Raw genomic sequence first — 17,786 nt, forward strand, 5'->3', positions numbered from 1 at the left:
CCTTGGCTGTAGCTGTAAATCAGGCGATTAGCTACATCCAGCGCTTTACCCGACGAAAAACGCTGATCAGGGACCCGCCGAGACGCTCCGACCCGACTCCCCCTACCCCATGCGTGAAACGCCTGCACCTGAGCTGAACCACACAGTCGGACCCCGCTGCGGGAGCCGGGGACCCACCTACACCACCCACCCCTGAGTGCCGCCGTACATCAGGCGATTGGCGGCACTCGGCAACTGCTCCTGGCGAAAATCGGAGGCGGCGGACCCGCCCAGGCACTCCGACGTGGATCCCCCTGCCCCCCGAAGAGGGCCGCCAAAATCCGACGGAGCGGACCGCCCATACTCCGCCCTGAGCACTGCGGACCCAGCAACCCGAAGGTACCAAGGCGTTTGAACGCGCCAGGCGACTTGCTGCACTCGGCGATACATACCGCCGTGTCACGAAGCCCAGGGACCCGCTCTGACATCCTGCCCCGGGGCGCCCCTCACTCCTGGCGGAAGGCACTTAAAATGGCGACCATCTCGGGTTGTCACCGATGAAGTCGCAACCCAACGAGTCCAGACCCACGGTGCCCACACACACACCCCCGCTGCTCTCCTCTCCCCGAAACAACGGTGCACCCAACGCTGCGCACCGACATCCACACCGACTCACCAGCTGAGAGTCGGGCGCCACTGCGCAGCACCGAAGCGGAGACCACAGCCCCGGACACTAAACACCCGGAACTAATTCTTGACTCCTCGCCCCACCGTTCACCTAGGCACGGCTCAACACCCCACGCCCCATGTGCAGGGATAGCGCACTGGGCCCTTCCAGATCCTCCGAAACCGTGCGCCCACCAGAAACGCCTGTCTGGCGCACACATTGACAGAAGCAGCACGCCACAAACAACTCCACCATAACCCCCGGACTGAGCCCAACCAACCACTCGCTGTCCTCCGGAGGGTCCCTACCCACTACCAACAAATCCGATAGCCCACACTCCATCGCTCCTGGTGCCCTTTCGGTCTCATACTACCCTCATCTTCCCGGCTCCTCTCAGGATACAAAAGAACCAGACTCATAGAGCAGCCAACAAACCTAGTCGAAACAGCAGGGGCAAAAACCTCCTCAACACCACAAAAGAGGGAGACCTCATCCACCGAACGCCCGGTCCCTGTACCACATAATCGATGTGAACCCCTCACTTCAACAGGGTACCACAACTGAGCCAAAAAAGCTCGCACAATCACTTGCCTGGTCAGGAAACCTACACCCCCCTGGCCTCCATCCAGGTCAGAAACGCTCCACTATGGCCACTTCAAGGAATAAAACCAAAAATGCCACCCTGGATCCCTTTGTCACGCCAAAACCCAGCTCCACCCCCCAATCTACACCAGATGATTCAACAACGCGAGCCGGCCCGGAGGCAGACACCAGACACAATCAGGTGATAGGGGCAATCGAGGCCCTGAGATCATTCATAGACACGAAGATTGGTGAAGTTAAGGCCGACATCCAATTGATAAGGCAAGATGCTCGTAACCTAACGGAACGTGTCACTACCGTTGAGGCGTCCCAGACCGACATAGTAAGCGATACAACGGCCCTGAAGAATGAAGTAGCAGAGCTCAAAAACAAGGTGTCCTTCCTTGAAGCAAGGTCCGAAGAGGCAGAGGGCCGCTCCAGGAGCAGTAACATCAGAATACTGGGTATTCCAGAAGGGACAGAGACGGCAGACCCAACGGCCTTTATCGAATCACTAATACAACAAGAGATCGGGGCCACAAACCTATCACAAGGCTTCGCCATAGAGAGAGCCCACAGGTCCCTCCAGAAGAAACCCCCCCCAGGCTCCTATCCTCGCCCCATCATAGCGAAGGTCCTCAACTTCCGAGATCGTGAAGTGATCCTGAAATTCTCAAGAGAAGGAGGAGTAATAGAGCGAGGCAATTCAAAAATCACCATATACCCCGATTACACCCAAGCGGTTCAAAGAGCAAGGAACTCCTTTGTCCCAGTCAAGGCCAGGCTAAGGAAGCTAAACCTAAAATACATGCTACTATATCCCTCCAGACTGAAAGTAATCTACAAAGGAAGGGCTATATTCCTCGAGACACCAGCCGCAGCCACCATGTGGATGGAACACAATAACCTGGCCGAGGTGCCCATGGAACCCTCTCAAGGGAAACCTAACCTAGACAGCCAAGGATAAAGACCGAATGCTTCTACCCAACCACCTGCACCCACACAATATACCTAAGAACACAAGAAACCATCATCATCAACAAAGCAAAACTACAACATAAGAACGCTAAAAGGCTGCGGGGCCCACCCGACCTCCCGCACATGGACACAGACCACGCTCCCGCGAAAAATCAGTGCAGGCCAGTTGCCAGCACGCACCTACTCGCGACAGACACCCGGACTGGGACAGACATCGCGAGAGCACCCGAGCACTCCACCCTTGTGTCTGCAGCTGGGTGCACCAGTTATAAACCTTTTCTACAAGTTGTTACTGTTTCGACTGCCCTAACCCTGAAGACCTGCAATCAAACTGGAAAGAACCCAAAACTGAACACCAGACATGACCACCCCGTACAAACAGAACTGGACATGGCATACAACAAGAGGCGATCAAGCTGCAGAAAAAACAGCAATTTCCTCTTGACAATTACCATTACCACGCAATGGCCTCAAAACTCAGGGTGATCACGTGGAACGTCAGGGGGATGGGATCCTACCTCCGGAGAAATCGTATACACTCCTATTTGAAGAGGAAAAAGGTATCATTTGCCCTCCTACAGGAAACACACCTCTCTGCCGACTCCGCAAATAAGTTATCAAACTACTGGGGAGGCCAAGGCAACGGGTCATCCTACTCAAAGTATGCAAGAGGAGTGTACACATGGGTGAGCCCAAACACTCCATTCCAACAGATGGGAGTAGAATCAGATAACGAAGGCAGATACCTGCTGATGTGGGGCATGCTGGAGAACACTCGAATATGCATAATAAATTCATACTTCCCTCAACACGGCATACCCTCTTACCTCAAGAAACTATGTGCCAAAGTTATGCTACACCGAGACTGCACCCTGCTATGGGGAGGCGACTTCAATTGTGTCTTAAATGTCGAAATGGACAGATCTATCGCCCCACGATCACACAACGATCCCCCCGCTCAGGCTTTACACAGAGCGGTCGAAGACTTGCACATGGTCGACATTTGGCGAGACCTCCACCCCACCGACAGATCCTACTCATTTTACTCAGCCCCCCACAACCTGCACACCAGAATAGACTACCTCTTTGTAAACGACGACTTGATCCCCCAAGTCGAATCTGCGAATTACCTGGGCAGATCAATATCGGACCACTCCCCACTATTAATACAACTCTGCCTGCGACCTCCCCGACCCCCTATCCCGATGTGGCGCATGCCAATCGAGGCATTAACCGACCCCACATTCAAGGAGACCTTGGCCGAGAAATTAATAGAGTTCATAGAGATCAATAAGGGGTCAGTCGATAAATGGAGCACCGTCTGGGAAGCAATGAAGGTGACGACAAGGGGAGAGGTGATTGCCGAGGCAGGCGGGATCAGGAGGCAACTGCAAAGGGAACTGGAAGCCGAGGAGGAAAAGATCAGGCAACTCGACAACGACCCTTCCCCCACAATCGAGACGGAAATCAAATTGAGGGAGATCAGAGACGCCTGCAAAACCTCATGGGAGAGGCTCTCAAAGTTTGACTTCTCTACCCGCACAACAAAGGCTCATAAAGAAGCAGATAAACCAGGCAGGATACTAGCCTGGCTATGTAAGAAAGAACATCCCAGACCGACCCTCACCACGATTGAAGATGACAATGGCATAGTCCACAGAACACAACAGGCAATAAACGATGTTTTCTCAGACTTCTATGCAGAACTATATGCCCACAAAGTCCAAATCCCCGAGGCGGACATCCGAGACACCTTGTCAGAAGTAGGCCTACCCAAACTGGACTTGGAACAGAGAAACACGCTGGGAGCGCCCATCACGATCGAAGACATCACCGAGGCGATTAGATCCCTCTCCACAGGTAAAACCCCCGGAACTGACGGCCTCACCCCAGAGTTTTTCAAGGCCTATGAAGAGATTTTATCCCCTACACTGCACGAAGTCTTCAAAGAGTCATTCGAGACTGGAACATTACCTGGCACCATGAGAGAAACCCTAATAGTCCCAATACTCAAGCCCGGCAAACCACCCGAAAAATGTGACTCATATCGCCCAATTGCACTCCTGAACTACGATAGCAAAATACTAACAACTATATTGGCCAAAAGACTTTCAAGGGTGATAGGATCCCTGGTACACGAGGACCAAAGTGGCTTTATCCCAGGACGCAACACCACAGCCAACCTGAGAAGGCTTCAGCACATAATGGCACAAACAGAAGGATGCAAAGAAGATTTGGCGGTACTCTCGCTGGACGCCATTAAGGCATTCGATTCGATCTTTTCGGAATGGCTGATCGAGACCCTGAGGGAATTTGGACTCGGTGAACAATTCAACCGATGGGTCAAGGTACTCTACTCCAACCCAGTGGCAAGAGTGAAGACCGGGGGCTGGATATCAGGGGCCTGGCCTCTCCAGAGAGGAACTAGGCAGGGATGCCCGCTTTCCCCAATGCTATACATTCTGGGCTTAGAACCACTTGCGATTTATTTCAGGAAACAACATTTCGACGCGGGCATTACCATTGGTGGGACGGACAACATAATCTCCCTCTACGCAGACGACGTTCTCTTATACCTGCGAGACCCCCAGATCAATGCCCCCATAGCCCTAGAAATCCTGGATAATTTCGCGAAATACTCGGGGATAAAATTCAGTCGCCAGAAATCATACGCCTTCCCTCTTGCTGGACTCAGAGGAAAGAGCACAGCAGAACTCCCCGAGATCGGGATACAGTGGCAAATGGAGGCCTTTCGATACCTGGGCCTCACCATCAAACACGCATCAATCTCCACCCACGAGTGCAACACGGAGGCCGCGATGTCTAGAGTAAGAAGATCCATCAAATTTTGGTCGAAACTCCCGCTCTCGGTGATGGGCAGAGCTGCAATATCTAAAATGATGATATTACCCAGATTCCTCTACTACTTCACCAACATCACATACTACATTCCCCCAGCCTTCTTCAGAAAGCTAGAATCCTTAATCAGAGACTTTCTATGGGGGCGAACCAGGCACAGATTTACACTGAACATCCTGACACTTCCCTATGCCTCAGGTGGAATTCAGCTACCCGATTTTCAAAGATACTACTTGGCGGCCCAACTGTCTCATGTCGCCAACTGGCTATCCGACGAACCCTCAGCTGAGACAAACCTCCTCCGCCGACTAACCCCACCCATGCATCCTAAGGAACTGGTCTGGAACACTAGAATAGGCCCCCCAGACCCACCTATGATAGTACAACTGGGGCGGCAAATATGGAAGAAGGTCACCTCCCTGACTGGGCTACAGAACCCGTACTCACCCGAGATTCCCATCCTAGCAGACGCATGCAAAACCCCCCTTGACCTACCGGTAATAAGGAGGTGGGAGAACCTTGGCCTATACACATGGGGAGACATGTTCGAAGACGGGCTATTCAAAGACTTTGAATCTCTCCAGGCGAAAGACGGACTCGCCCCGGGGCAATTTCTATGGTACCAAAGGGTGAAGCTTATTGCCAAGGAGAAATGGAACGTATGGCCCGAAGAACCTGGGACACACCCCCTTGTACAGGAGATCTACGCTGTTAGCGATGGCTGGAAACCGACATCAAGACTATACACCCAAATAAATGACAGACCCAACCCAAGGAGCGCACGCCTGAAGGAGAAATGGGAGTCCGACCTGTGGTCCGAAATCACAGAGGCAGAATGGGCCAGAGCGCTAACGTACCCGAAAGAGGCATCCAGGAACGCCAGATTCAGGCTAATTCAGCTCAATATCCTCTACAGGACTTACATGACCCCACACAGAATATCCACATTCAGTGATAAAGCCAGCTCAACATGCCCATGGTGCCCCTCCGACCGTGCGGACATGATCCATATGTTCTGGACATGCCCCAAATCCCAGAAACTCTGGTACGCCGCCGAACAGACTTGCAGAAAAGCTGGCCTAAAGATATACGAATGGACACCTAAAGAATGCCTCTTGGGCACCCACCCGAGACTGAGCAAAATCAAACATCTAGTGAAGCTCATGGACATGGCATGTATCCTCGTGAAAAGAGCGATTGCCATGGCCTGGAAATCGCCAGCAGGCCCCAGGTACGAACCCTGGATCAAGGAACTGGAAAGGTGGACGGCGGCTGAAACCGGCGCCTGGGAGGAGGGGATCAACCGGGGCGGAGAGGACTCGTGTGCCACACTAGAGGCCTGGAAATCCATCCTGAGAGAAATGATCTCCTCAACAAGCTACAAACCTCCCTGAACCCGCTTCTCTCACTCTGTACGACAGCTCAACATGTGAACTGTAACATCAATGCCACGCGAGCCCCCCCACCTCATCCCACGAAGCCCAGACGGGGCCCAACAAAGTGAATGCCAGGGTTCGATCAAGATCTAGAGACTATAACAGTCAGAGGGTAAAAGGACAGTCAATCTTACCACTGTTACTTGTTTACTTGTTTCCTGTTTAATGTTAAACATAACCTACATGGCATAAGATGTATGTAACGCAAAACATGACCCATACCATAACCGTAATGGTTCTGTATATAACAGTAAATGTCTAAATGCCAATAAAAACATTTAAAAATAAATCACATTCCACCTAATCTATAGGCCCCCTGGTTCTATATCTACATTTGCTGAAGATACATCCTTGCCGATAATGCTAAAACTAAATCTCAAATCATTATGCTAGGCGATTTCAATCAGGGTCTCCTAGACCCCAATGATGCCTCAGCATTGGGGTCTAGATATCAATAATCTGCTATCCAATTTATGTTTTACACAACATATCAACGAGCCAACACATTCCAAGGGCAGAAACCTTGACTGGATATCTGACCTAAATTGCAAAATCAATGTTGAATCCAACCAACCGTGTGCTTGGACAGACCACCATTTAATCACCTTCAGCATCCCTGCCAGAATTATCCGCACCACTCTTCACATCGCACCTGCGATCTCCACAAGAAATAAGAGACATAACATGTGAAAAACTACTCCCGCTTATCCTCCCAGCTCTCAATGAACACGCTTCCTTGTGTACTGATCCAACTGTCATGGTAGACACGTTCAATCAGACTATGATGAAAGCCCCCGACCACATTGCACCTAATAAATCTAGAAAATCCAAACCACAGGCTCACCTCAACTCATGGTTTATACCACAGTTGAGAGTTCTACGCAAAGAAAAACGGAAGCTTGAAGCGCGCGGGAAAAGTAACCCTAATGAAATGAATAAAGCGAGTTTGGCTCTAGCCACACTGAACTACAAAGAGGCTATGCTTAAGGCTAAAAAAGACACTTACAACAAGCGTATCGAACAAGCTAAATCAAACAAGAAAGAGTTATTCAGAATACTAAAAGAATTGGAATCCCCTGTCACCCCACCTGACACTTGTACCAAAGATAGCACCTGGTGCGCCAATATTCAAAAGGCGCTCCTTAGTAAAAATAGCTACTCTCCAAACTAAAATCAATGATAAAATAATCTGCCTGCAGATCGACCCGCAACCTAAAACCCATCAGGTCAGAAATAATATCAATTTCTACTCCCATAAACCATTCAGCTTTTCGCCCCTAGCCATCACTGAAGTAGAAAATATTATCACCAACCTCAAACCCTCCAATTGCCAGGGTGACTTATGTCCTGCCCCTATTATCAAGGAGGCCTTTCATAATCTAGCTCCTTTCATTACTGCGTTCATAAATTCTTCATTTAGCTTCGGTATTGTCCCTGACAACCTGAAGGACGCCTGGGTTATCCCGCTTCATAAAAAACCTTCATTGGATGCAAACATACCAACCAATTACAGGCCCATCATCACAGTGCCGTTCTTGCTAAAAATCCTTGATCGAGATGCCTATTTGCAGATCCAAGATTATCTGGAAAATAACAAACTCCTGGGACTTAGACAATCAGGGTTCTGTCCGCGGCACAGAACCAAAACCATCCTTATTCATCTTAAAACAAAGATTGAACACCAAAAAGTTAAGGGTAAACAGGCCCTTCTACTCCCACTAGATTTATCTGAGGCGTTCGACCTAGTAAATTACCAAATCCTCTGCCGACACCTGAAACTACCTGCCCACTTTTCTGACAAAGCAACGGCCTGGATCAGTTAATTCCTGGATAACAGATCCATGAGGGTTTTCACTCCTTCTGCGGCCGCTGGACCCTCACCAGTCACATGCGTGGTACCACAAGGATTGTGTGTTTCCCCTACACTCTACAACGTGTTTACGAAGCCACTATTCAATATCCTGGATTACCTGGGTGTCACCCACACCAATTATGCGGATGACACCCAGATACTCATCCCCATTACTGGTGATCATATAGCTGACACACTTGCCGTTAATTCCATCTACCAAGTCATCCAAGCCTGGATGGCGCAACATGAACTGTGTCTGAATGACGAAAAGACAGAGTTTCTCATCCTAGGCTCTCACCAAAGACTCAACAAACTAGACCCCTCGTTTAAATCTTTTGTCATTGATGGCAACATCATTAAAGTCACATAGGACACTAAAACTCTAGGCATTTATATTGACTCCACCCTCTCTCTTGCTAGACAAACTAACGCAGTATCCTCTGCCGCAGCGCATACGTGTAAGCTCATTACAGCGTGCCGTCCTTTCTTATCACCAGCCAACTGTACCACATTAGCCAGGACCCTAGTAATGTCCAAAATTGACTATTGCAACGCCCTCTATCTTGGCACCAACCAATGCAACATTAATAAGTTACAGATTATCCAAATCAATGCCATTAGAGCTGCACTAAACACCCCCAGGAACAGGAACCATCACATTTCTGACACCAGACGGAGCCTCCGATGGCTTTCAGTAACACAAAGAGTCTCTTTCAAAACACTCGCACTAACTCATAACTGCCTTGCCAACCAAGTGCCTAGCTATCTGGCCAGTAGATTCACTGTCCACACTACCAGCAGACCCCTCAGAAGTGCCCAGATGAATTGCCTCTCCATACCCCGCTTCAACCTTCAGAGATCTGGTTGGATCAGTTTCCAAGTCATGGCAGCAAAACTTTGGAACTCACTACCTAACCCACTTAGAGAGGAACCTTCCTTCCTGGCGTTCAAGAGTATGGCCAAAGCCGGGCTGTCTGCCCGAGACCTGCCCCTGAATTAGACTGCTCGCTAGCCACCCCCTATGCTCTTGCCTACGGCTTAACTCTGTTTTGTACATATGTAATTAACTGTCCATATAATTTGAATCTGTATATAATCTGTAAATGTTCTCTTTCTTGTACTGCCTATTACCATGCACTCCTATGCATATACTATGTTGTAACCTAAGTGATGCGCCCGGATGCCCTTGGGCGAGGTGCGCTATATAAATAAATAAAGTACAAATAACAGCAATAAATAAAAGTGTGGCCAAACTGGTGACAAGTGCAGGGGTAAGTGCAAACATCAGGTGTCAAGTGCTGGTAGGGGACTTTAGGGATACAGAAAAGCAGTCCCCAAGTGCGGGGGTTGCCAGGGAGGCAGTGCAGGTATGCAACCGGTGGGGGAGGTGACCTGGGCCCGAGATCAGAGGGTGGCCAGGAACCAGTGCAGTTCCAGCCAGGAGTTCAGCAGGGGAGAGGAGGAGAGAAGGCAGAAGCAAAGAGGAGGGTTTTGAGGTGCTTCCGGAACCGGAGCTGGTTCTCCTCAAGTTTCAGGGAGGTAGGGAGCTGTTCCAGGGGGAGGCCACAGCCAAAGCAAGAGATCTACAGCCAACTCGTTGCTTGGAGAAGCGACTAACCCTGAGTGAGTTGGACGTGGATGAGCGAAGAGCTCAAGAAGGAAGATATTTAGGAAGAGGGAGTTGAAGGTATTGAGGCCCCAGGCCCCACAAGGCCTTGTGGACAATACAGAGGGTTTTGAACTTAATCAGAGAAGCCACTGGAAGCCATTGCAGAGATTTCAGTCCTGGAGAGATACGACCCCTGGGCTTGAGGCCAAGGACAAGTCTCGCAGTCCTGTTCTGGATGAGTTGCAGAGGGCGGAGAGTAGAAGCAGGCAGATTTAGAAAGAGGCTGTTGCAGTAGTCCAGCCTAGAGAGAATCAGAGCTCTGGAGACAGTAAGCTTCTGGGGGAAGGAGAGGAAAGGAAGAATACCTCTGAGGAGGGGCAGCTGGTAGTGTGACTTCTTAGAGATGTCAGAGATGTGAGGAGAGAAGGAGAGTGTGGAGTCAAAGATGACCCCGAGGTTTTTAGCCTCGCAGGTGGGCGCAGGAAGAGGGCCCAGAGAGGCCGGCCAGAGAGTGACAGGAAAGGAGGGGGCGGGTCTGCCGATGAGGAGAATCTCAGTCTTACTGGCATTAAGGCAGAGATCATTGGCGGCACACCACTCCTGGATAGCAGGCAGACAGTCAGAGATGAGAGAAGGAGAAGTGATGGCTGAAGGTAGCCTGAAAATGAGCTGAGTGTCATCAGTATAGCACTGAAAGTTGGGGCAAAGGGTGGCAATGCGGTGGCCAAAAAGTGCCAGGTATTGGTTGAACAGCCAGGGAGAGTGGTTAGACCCCTGTGGAACACCACAGGTAGAGACAGAGATAGAGGAGAGGAAGGACCCAAGTTGGACCTGGGAGGGTCGATCGGAGAGGAAAGAAGTCAGCCAAGCCAGGGCCTGACCGGTGATACCCAGGTTATCATGGAGATGGTTGAGCATGATGGCATGGTTGACCGTATCAAAGGCAGAAGAGAGATCAATTAATATGAGGACGCAGGGTGTTAGAATCAAGATTGGAGAGCAGGTCTTCACGGATGTTCAGGGGAGCAGTTTCCATGCTTCTGGCAGCTCCGAAGCCAGACTGATGGTCATGAAGACAATCAACAGGTTCAGTGTGAAGATTAAGCTGGGAGAAGGTCAGCTTTTCCAGAGGTTTGCCCAGCAAAGGAGTGATGGAGATTCACATTAGTTAGCCGGGCAGGACGGGTCGGCAGAGGTTTTTTTATGAAGGGGGTGCACAAGGGAGTTCTGCAGGGGGGAAGGGAAGACTCCAGTGGCGAAGGAGTGGTTGCAGAAGTCGGCCAGAGGAGGAGCCAGAGAGCCAATTTGGTCCTTGATGGTTTTGGAGGAACAGGGATGAACCTGTTTTGACAAGACTTTCATAGATTGGACTTGTCTAGAAACCTTGTCTGGGGAGAACAGGGGAAAGGCAGAGAAGGGGGGAGGAGAGGAGGCCTTAGAAGGGCCAGAGGAAGAGCAGGAAGCAGAGAGAGGGGACAGGAGAGTTAGAGACTGCAGCAGGATTGGCCAGCTCCTTGCAGATTTGACAGAGTTCAGCTGAGTTGGTAGATGCCGCAGAGACGCAGGCTTGGATGTGAACTCTCTTCTTGGTGCAGACAGAGAGCCGGTATTGCCTTTGGAGGAGGCGGCAGGCCAGTTTGTCAGAGGATGTACCAGGAGCATGCCATTTCCTCTCAGCCACCCTGCACTTGCTTTTGAGGGTGATGAGGTCTGATTCATACCAGGAGTTGAACTTGGCTTTGTGCTTCAAGCGGATCCTCGTGACAGGGGCAAGAACATCAGATATAGCAGAGTGGAGTATGGAAAGGGCTGTGTCAGGGTGTGAATCAGCCAAAGGGGGAGGGTGGGGAAGAGGGTGCGAGAAGGTGGCGGCGAAAGCCTCAACTGACACACTCTTCATGGGTCGGATAACCGAGAAGGTGGGTGGCAGTGTTGGAGTTGGCTTGGCCAGAGGGGTAGAGAGGGTGAGCTGGGAGGAAAGGAGAAAGTGAACACACCAGCAGAGAGGGCTGGTGAGAGGGATTGAAAGTGGAAGGTCTGAAGAGATCAGAACATCCAGAGTGTGCCCTGCAGAGTGAGTCAGGCCAGAGGGGAGAATAGAGAGTGACAGAGAGTCGCAGAGGTCGCAAAAGAGTCTAGAGGAAGGACAGGAAGCATCCAGGTGGATGTTAAAGTGGATCTTAAAGTCTCAGAGAAGGAGGGGTTAAGTGGTCGAGACCAGGAGGGAGGAGGAGAGGTCCGCACAATCAGAGAGGAAGGAGGAGATCTGACCAGGTGGCCGATAGGTAGTAGCCACAGTAAGGGAATGGCTAGGAGAGAGAGAGAGAGCCTGCAGACGAGGCATTCGAAAGTGGAGTAAGCCTGATCCATTCCGGGAAGATCAGGGCTACACCCCCTCCGGATCGTTTGGATCTGGGCGTGGAGAGGATTTTGTAGCCGCCAGGGAGGAGAGTGTCAAAGCTTGTGACAGAGCTGGCCGTAAACCAGGTCTCGGTGAGACCAAGGACATCAAGGTCAAGTACTTTCAGGAGATGGCAGATGTCAGAGTGTTTGACAGCAGAGCGAGAGTTGAGAGTGGCAATATGAAGAAGGTTGCGGTCCTTGAAAGACTTCCGAGGAGGGGTACAAATCAGAGGTACGCCCTGCAGAGGTGTAGAAGAAGACCGAGGGGGGGGCAGAAGAGGAAGGAGGAGAGGGCAAGGTAGCCAAGGAGGAGACAGTAGGGCACGGCAAGGAAGCTGTGGAGGGAAGAGGGGGGACAGCAAGAGAAGAAAGGAAATTGATGAACTTCTTCCTGCCAGATTTAGTGAGGAGAGCAGGATAGTCGATAGAGAAGCAGTTAGAAAAGATTGGAGGAACAGAGAGCACCATAGAGTAGGTAGGGGAGTGCAGAGAAGAAGAAGGGGGAGGGGCGGAGAGAACACTAGGGAAAGACATAGGGAGGAGCTCAAGCAGACAAGACAGAGAGAGACAAGACAATAGGACAAGACGACAGGAGCTCAGCTAATGGTAGCAAAGTTTGCTAGATGAATCCTTTCCTAAGAAGGCAAGATCACAGAATGGAACTACTTTCACAATATAATTTTCAATACTGGAGAAAACACACCTAAGTCTGAGAGTCTTGTATAGAGGGAACAAAAGGCCTAGGTTTCAAAATGCAATTTTAAATACTAGAGAAAGCACACCTGAGTCTGAGAGTCCTGTACATAGGGAAAAAAGGCCTAGGTTTCACAAATGCAATTTTAAACACTCTCACAATGCAATTTTAAATACCGGAGAAAACACCCAAGTCTGAGAGTCCTGTATAGAGGGAAAAGGGCCTAGGTTTCACAATGCAATTTTAAATACTTTCACAATGCAATTTTAAATACTTTCACAATGTAATTTTTAAATACTTTCACAATGTAATTTTAAGAACACATCTGAGTCTGCGAAGCTTTTATGTGGCCAGTTTAACAGGGTACAGTGAAGGCTCTATGCCCAACCCGGGCCACTCCTACCTTACTTAGTCGCTGCTGGTTGACGGCTGGGAACTGGCTTCCCCTGCTGACTCCTGCCGACACGATAAAGAGCCACCTCTGTTGAAGCCCTTTGCCTTGGGGCCCTTAGCTGCAGGGGCTGCTAGGCATAGGGCTGCCTTGGGAGGGACAGTAATGACCAGAGGGATGTCCAATCAGGTATGGCAGGCGGGCTGGGAGGCAGGAGGGAGGGGAGCACAACACAGCAATGGGAGTAGTGGACGGGAGATGCAGAGGAAAACACTGGGGCGAGGGGGCTCACAGCAGCAACAGATTGGTCAAAGGCCCAGAGGGTTTAACAAGCTGGAACACTCAGCTGCTCAGCACCAGGCACGGAAATGCTACAGCGAGCAACGGCGCACTGGGACACAGGTCCAGGCATCAGAGGGATGGCCGATCGGGGATGGTGGGCGGGCTGGGAAGGAGGGGAACACAACACAGCAATGGGAGTCGGGGAAGGGAGAGGCAGAGGAAAAACACGGAGGGTAGGGGGTTCACAGCAGCAACAAGTTGGTCAAAGTCCAGACGGGTCTAACAAGCTGGAACACTCACCTGCTCAGCACGAGGGACGGAAATGCCACTGCTAGCAACGGCGCACTGGGACACAGGTCCAGGCACCGGAGGGATGGCCAATCAGGGATGGTGGGCGGGCTGGGAGGCGGGAGGAAGGGGAACACAACACAGCAATGGGAATTGAGAGTCGATGAGCTGCGAGAGCCAGTATGGGCCTGACATGCAAGTGGGTGCTGACTGGGACGTGAAGAACGAGGAGAGAGAGTCAGAGGCCACCCAGTCCAGGATGTGAGGACTGCACAGCCTGCAGGTGGACTAAGACTCCAGGTGCCCCAGAGACCAAGGAAGCGTGAAAGTGTGAGACTGCGCTGTCCCAGAACGATAGAAGACTACAGAGATGCCGCAGAGCGAGGGAAGCTCCAGGAAGTCACCGGCGCCCTGCAAATGAGTCCAGCTACCTCAAGGGAGCCCACTCCTGTGCAGACCACACCACAAGGTACGCGGGTAGCCGAGAAGGTGCTGAAGGCCCAAGGAGGTGGTGAAACAAATCAGAAGGCTGGGAAAGGAGAGTCTGGGTCTCTACTGCAGTGGGAGAAAAGCAAAGAAATACATGGACTTGTGCTAAGGCTTGGCAGGAGAATGAACCAAGTCCACAGAAAGGAAAACTAAGGTCAGAATTGCGAGTTTGGAACTCGCACCCACATAAAGAGAACTGGAAGTTAATGGACAGTTCAAACAGTACTTGGCTGGTTAGTGAACCAAGTCTGTATGGGCCTCCACAGCCTGCAGAATTCATCCAGGTTACTCTTCTTCGTCACATTACCTGGCGAGAGGCCCGCCAGGGCAGGGGATCCACCACAGCCAGGGGAGTACAGCCAGGTTACTCTTCGTCATCGCAATACCTGGCGAGAGGGAACCAGGTCTGCCCACAAGGGTCAGGAACCCACCACAACCTGGGGAGTGCATCCAGGTTGCTCTTCTTCGTCACAGTGCCAGAGGAGAAGGGAACCGGGTCTGCCAACCAGGGTCAGGGACCCACAACAGCTTGGCAGAGTGAAAGGGAGACATTGGGAAAATCTTATCAAGACAAGAATTGCCTTTTATCCAGGGCAAGGGAGTCATTCTTCTGGAGCAAGAAGACATCTCCTTTAATTTAGTTAGCTTAGAGTATAAGGGACAGAGCTAGGATTTTGACATAGGACATTGGGACTTTTGCTTTGGCCATTCAGACACTAGTTATTTCAATTGAGGCAGGAAAACCCCTCTTAGGGTTTTCTTTTCCTTTTTACCCTTGAATTAAGGTGTATATAGCAATCAATATGACCCCTCTGCGTCAGAGTCTTACTTCTGCACCCTTACAATAGTCTCCAGGCGCTCATCTGGCTATGAAAGAAAGTGGGTTGGGTAGGTTAGTGAGGGAAGAGGGATACGATAGAAGTTGTTCTCATCTGTAGGTATTTGTAGAACCAGGAGAAACTGGCATATGTGCGTGTCAGCTTTTTGAGTGCGTTTGGAATGTGTGCACTGGGGTCATTGTGTCTGGAGGGGCAACGTCCAGTGTCTGGGTTATTTGTTTGCAGCAGTTTGGTCTTTTGGTGGCTGTGTGAGTTGTGTGTTTGTGTGAGGCAGGGCTTGCCCATTGATTTGTGTGTGTGTGTGGGGGTGGGTATGCTGGAGAGGAACAAGGAGCTGGGATGGTTAGTGGTTAGTACGGTGGGGTTATTTTGTTTTTTGTTCCAGGTTCCGTAATGTCAATTTTTTGTCTTAGGTTCTTGGTGATATTGTGGGATGTGCCCGTTTTGTGTTACTCAATCTGTGTTAAATAGACAGGTTTTCAGTCGTTTTCTGAAGGTGAAGCCACCTTCTGTCCTTCGTTTCTCCTTCGTGATTGAATTCTACAGATTGGCCAGGTTAGGCGTGACAGTGCGATTGTTCAGAATTTCCTTTTTCGTAGTGTTTTGTTTCAATTTGAAGGTCGTTGCTTGATCTTAGGTTTCTTCCAAGTCGGTAGTGGTTGATTTTGGCTTGGAGGAATTCGGCTCCTTGTAGTGATATGTGGTTGATGCACAGGGCTTTGAAGTTAATGTGTTTTTTTTACTGGGAGCCAGTGTAGGCTTCTCAGGGCATGTGTGATGAGGTCTCTTCTGTTTAGTCTCAGGAATATCCTTGCTGGAGAAATGTGGATGCATTAGAGTTTTTTGGGAGCCGTTCCGGCATTCCAAGGTGTAGGTTTTTTGCGTTGTCTATTATTGATAATACTACAGAGATGATTGCGAGGGTTATGTGTGGGAAGGAGAGGTATGGTAGGATCTCTGTAAGTAATCACAGGAGGTAGAAGCATTTACTTGTGGTTCTAGTGAGAGTACATTGTCCATACGTATTCCCTGTTTTCATGCCTGGTGCCAGCTCAGTTGTGTCTCTGTTACGTTATCGTCTCTGGGCGGGGGGGGGGGAGATAATTGTTTCTGTTTTGTTCTGTTGTTTGATATTGTTAGTGGTCTTCCAGGTGTATGTGTCCATGAGGCATTTCTTGAGGGTATTCTATGGGTCTTGAGTTGAGGTTATCTTGAAGATGAGTTGGGTATCAGTATAGTTGTAGGCAGTTAGTCTGTGGGTTCGAATGTGTTTCATTATGGGGGACATGCATGTGTTGAAGAGGAGTGGGGAGAGGCTATAACCTTATGGTACACTGCAGGAGATGTTTTTGTTGTTAGATGTAGATTTTGGTAGGTAGCTTCTTTCGGTTTGGTTAGTGAGGAAGGATTTTAGCTATTGTAGAGCGCAGTCTTTTACTCCACATTCCTCCAGTGTCTGGATTAGTGTTGAGTGTCTGATTGTGTCAAAGGCAGCTGATATGTCCAGTAGTATGTGGGCCGATTAGTATTAAATTATTTATTAAATATTCTTGTATACCGCGCCACACAACGGACCAGACAAACACAATTACGAAAACCCAAAACCGTACGAGAGAAAGAGGCAAACAGGCACAGAGGCTGGCAGAGAGGAGGACAAGAAACTACTTAATCAGGTATCAAGTCAAAGAGAAAGGTTTTCAGCTTGCTCTTAAACTCAGCCGGAGTCTCGGAGGCTCTGCGGCAGAGTGGCAGCAGATTCCAGGCAGTGGGACTTTGAAGACTGAAACTGCGCCCTCCAGCCTTGACCAGCTTGAATCTGGGTTGAACCAGTTTAAGTAGGTTTTGAGACCTAAGAGAATGGACAGGGGCGTATGGTTGAAGATGTACCGCCAGGTACTTAAGAACCAGATTCAAAATGCACGTATGAGTCAAGGTGAGGACTTTGTGTCTAATTCTAAGCTTGACTGGCAGCCAATGTAGGTCCCGCCTGGCTGCAGTGATATGAGTTTGTCTGGACAGAACCAGAACCGCCCGAACTGCACCATTCTGCGTGACCTGTAGAGCAGAAATAGTGGACTGCAAACAGCTGCTAAGCAGACTGTTGCAATAGTCAAGGCAGGAATTAATGAGGACTGAGGCCAAAGTTGCTGTATTCTCGCGGGTCAAAAACTGTCAAATGTTGCACAAGAGTTTATTGATCAAGCTGCAAGAAGATCTAATCTGGGCCACATGATAATTCATAGAAAGCTCAGCGTCCAGGACTAAACCAAGAGTCTTAACCTTCTTGGCCACCGGTATCCAAGAGCAAAGAATAAGGAAATTTGTGTACTCTGCAGGGAGAAAGTTCAGCTTGGATCTGGAGGCAACAATCAAAAGCTCTGTTTTGTTTGCATTAAGGGCAAGCGAGTTGGTAGCCATCCAGGAATGAGTAAACTCAT

The sequence above is a fragment of the Ambystoma mexicanum genome, chromosome 1p (assembly GCF_040938575.1).
Source record: "Ambystoma mexicanum isolate Mex_15411 chromosome 1p, UKY_AmexF1_1, whole genome shotgun sequence".
In the NCBI taxonomy this organism is placed as follows: Eukaryota; Metazoa; Chordata; class Amphibia; order Caudata; family Ambystomatidae; genus Ambystoma; species Ambystoma mexicanum.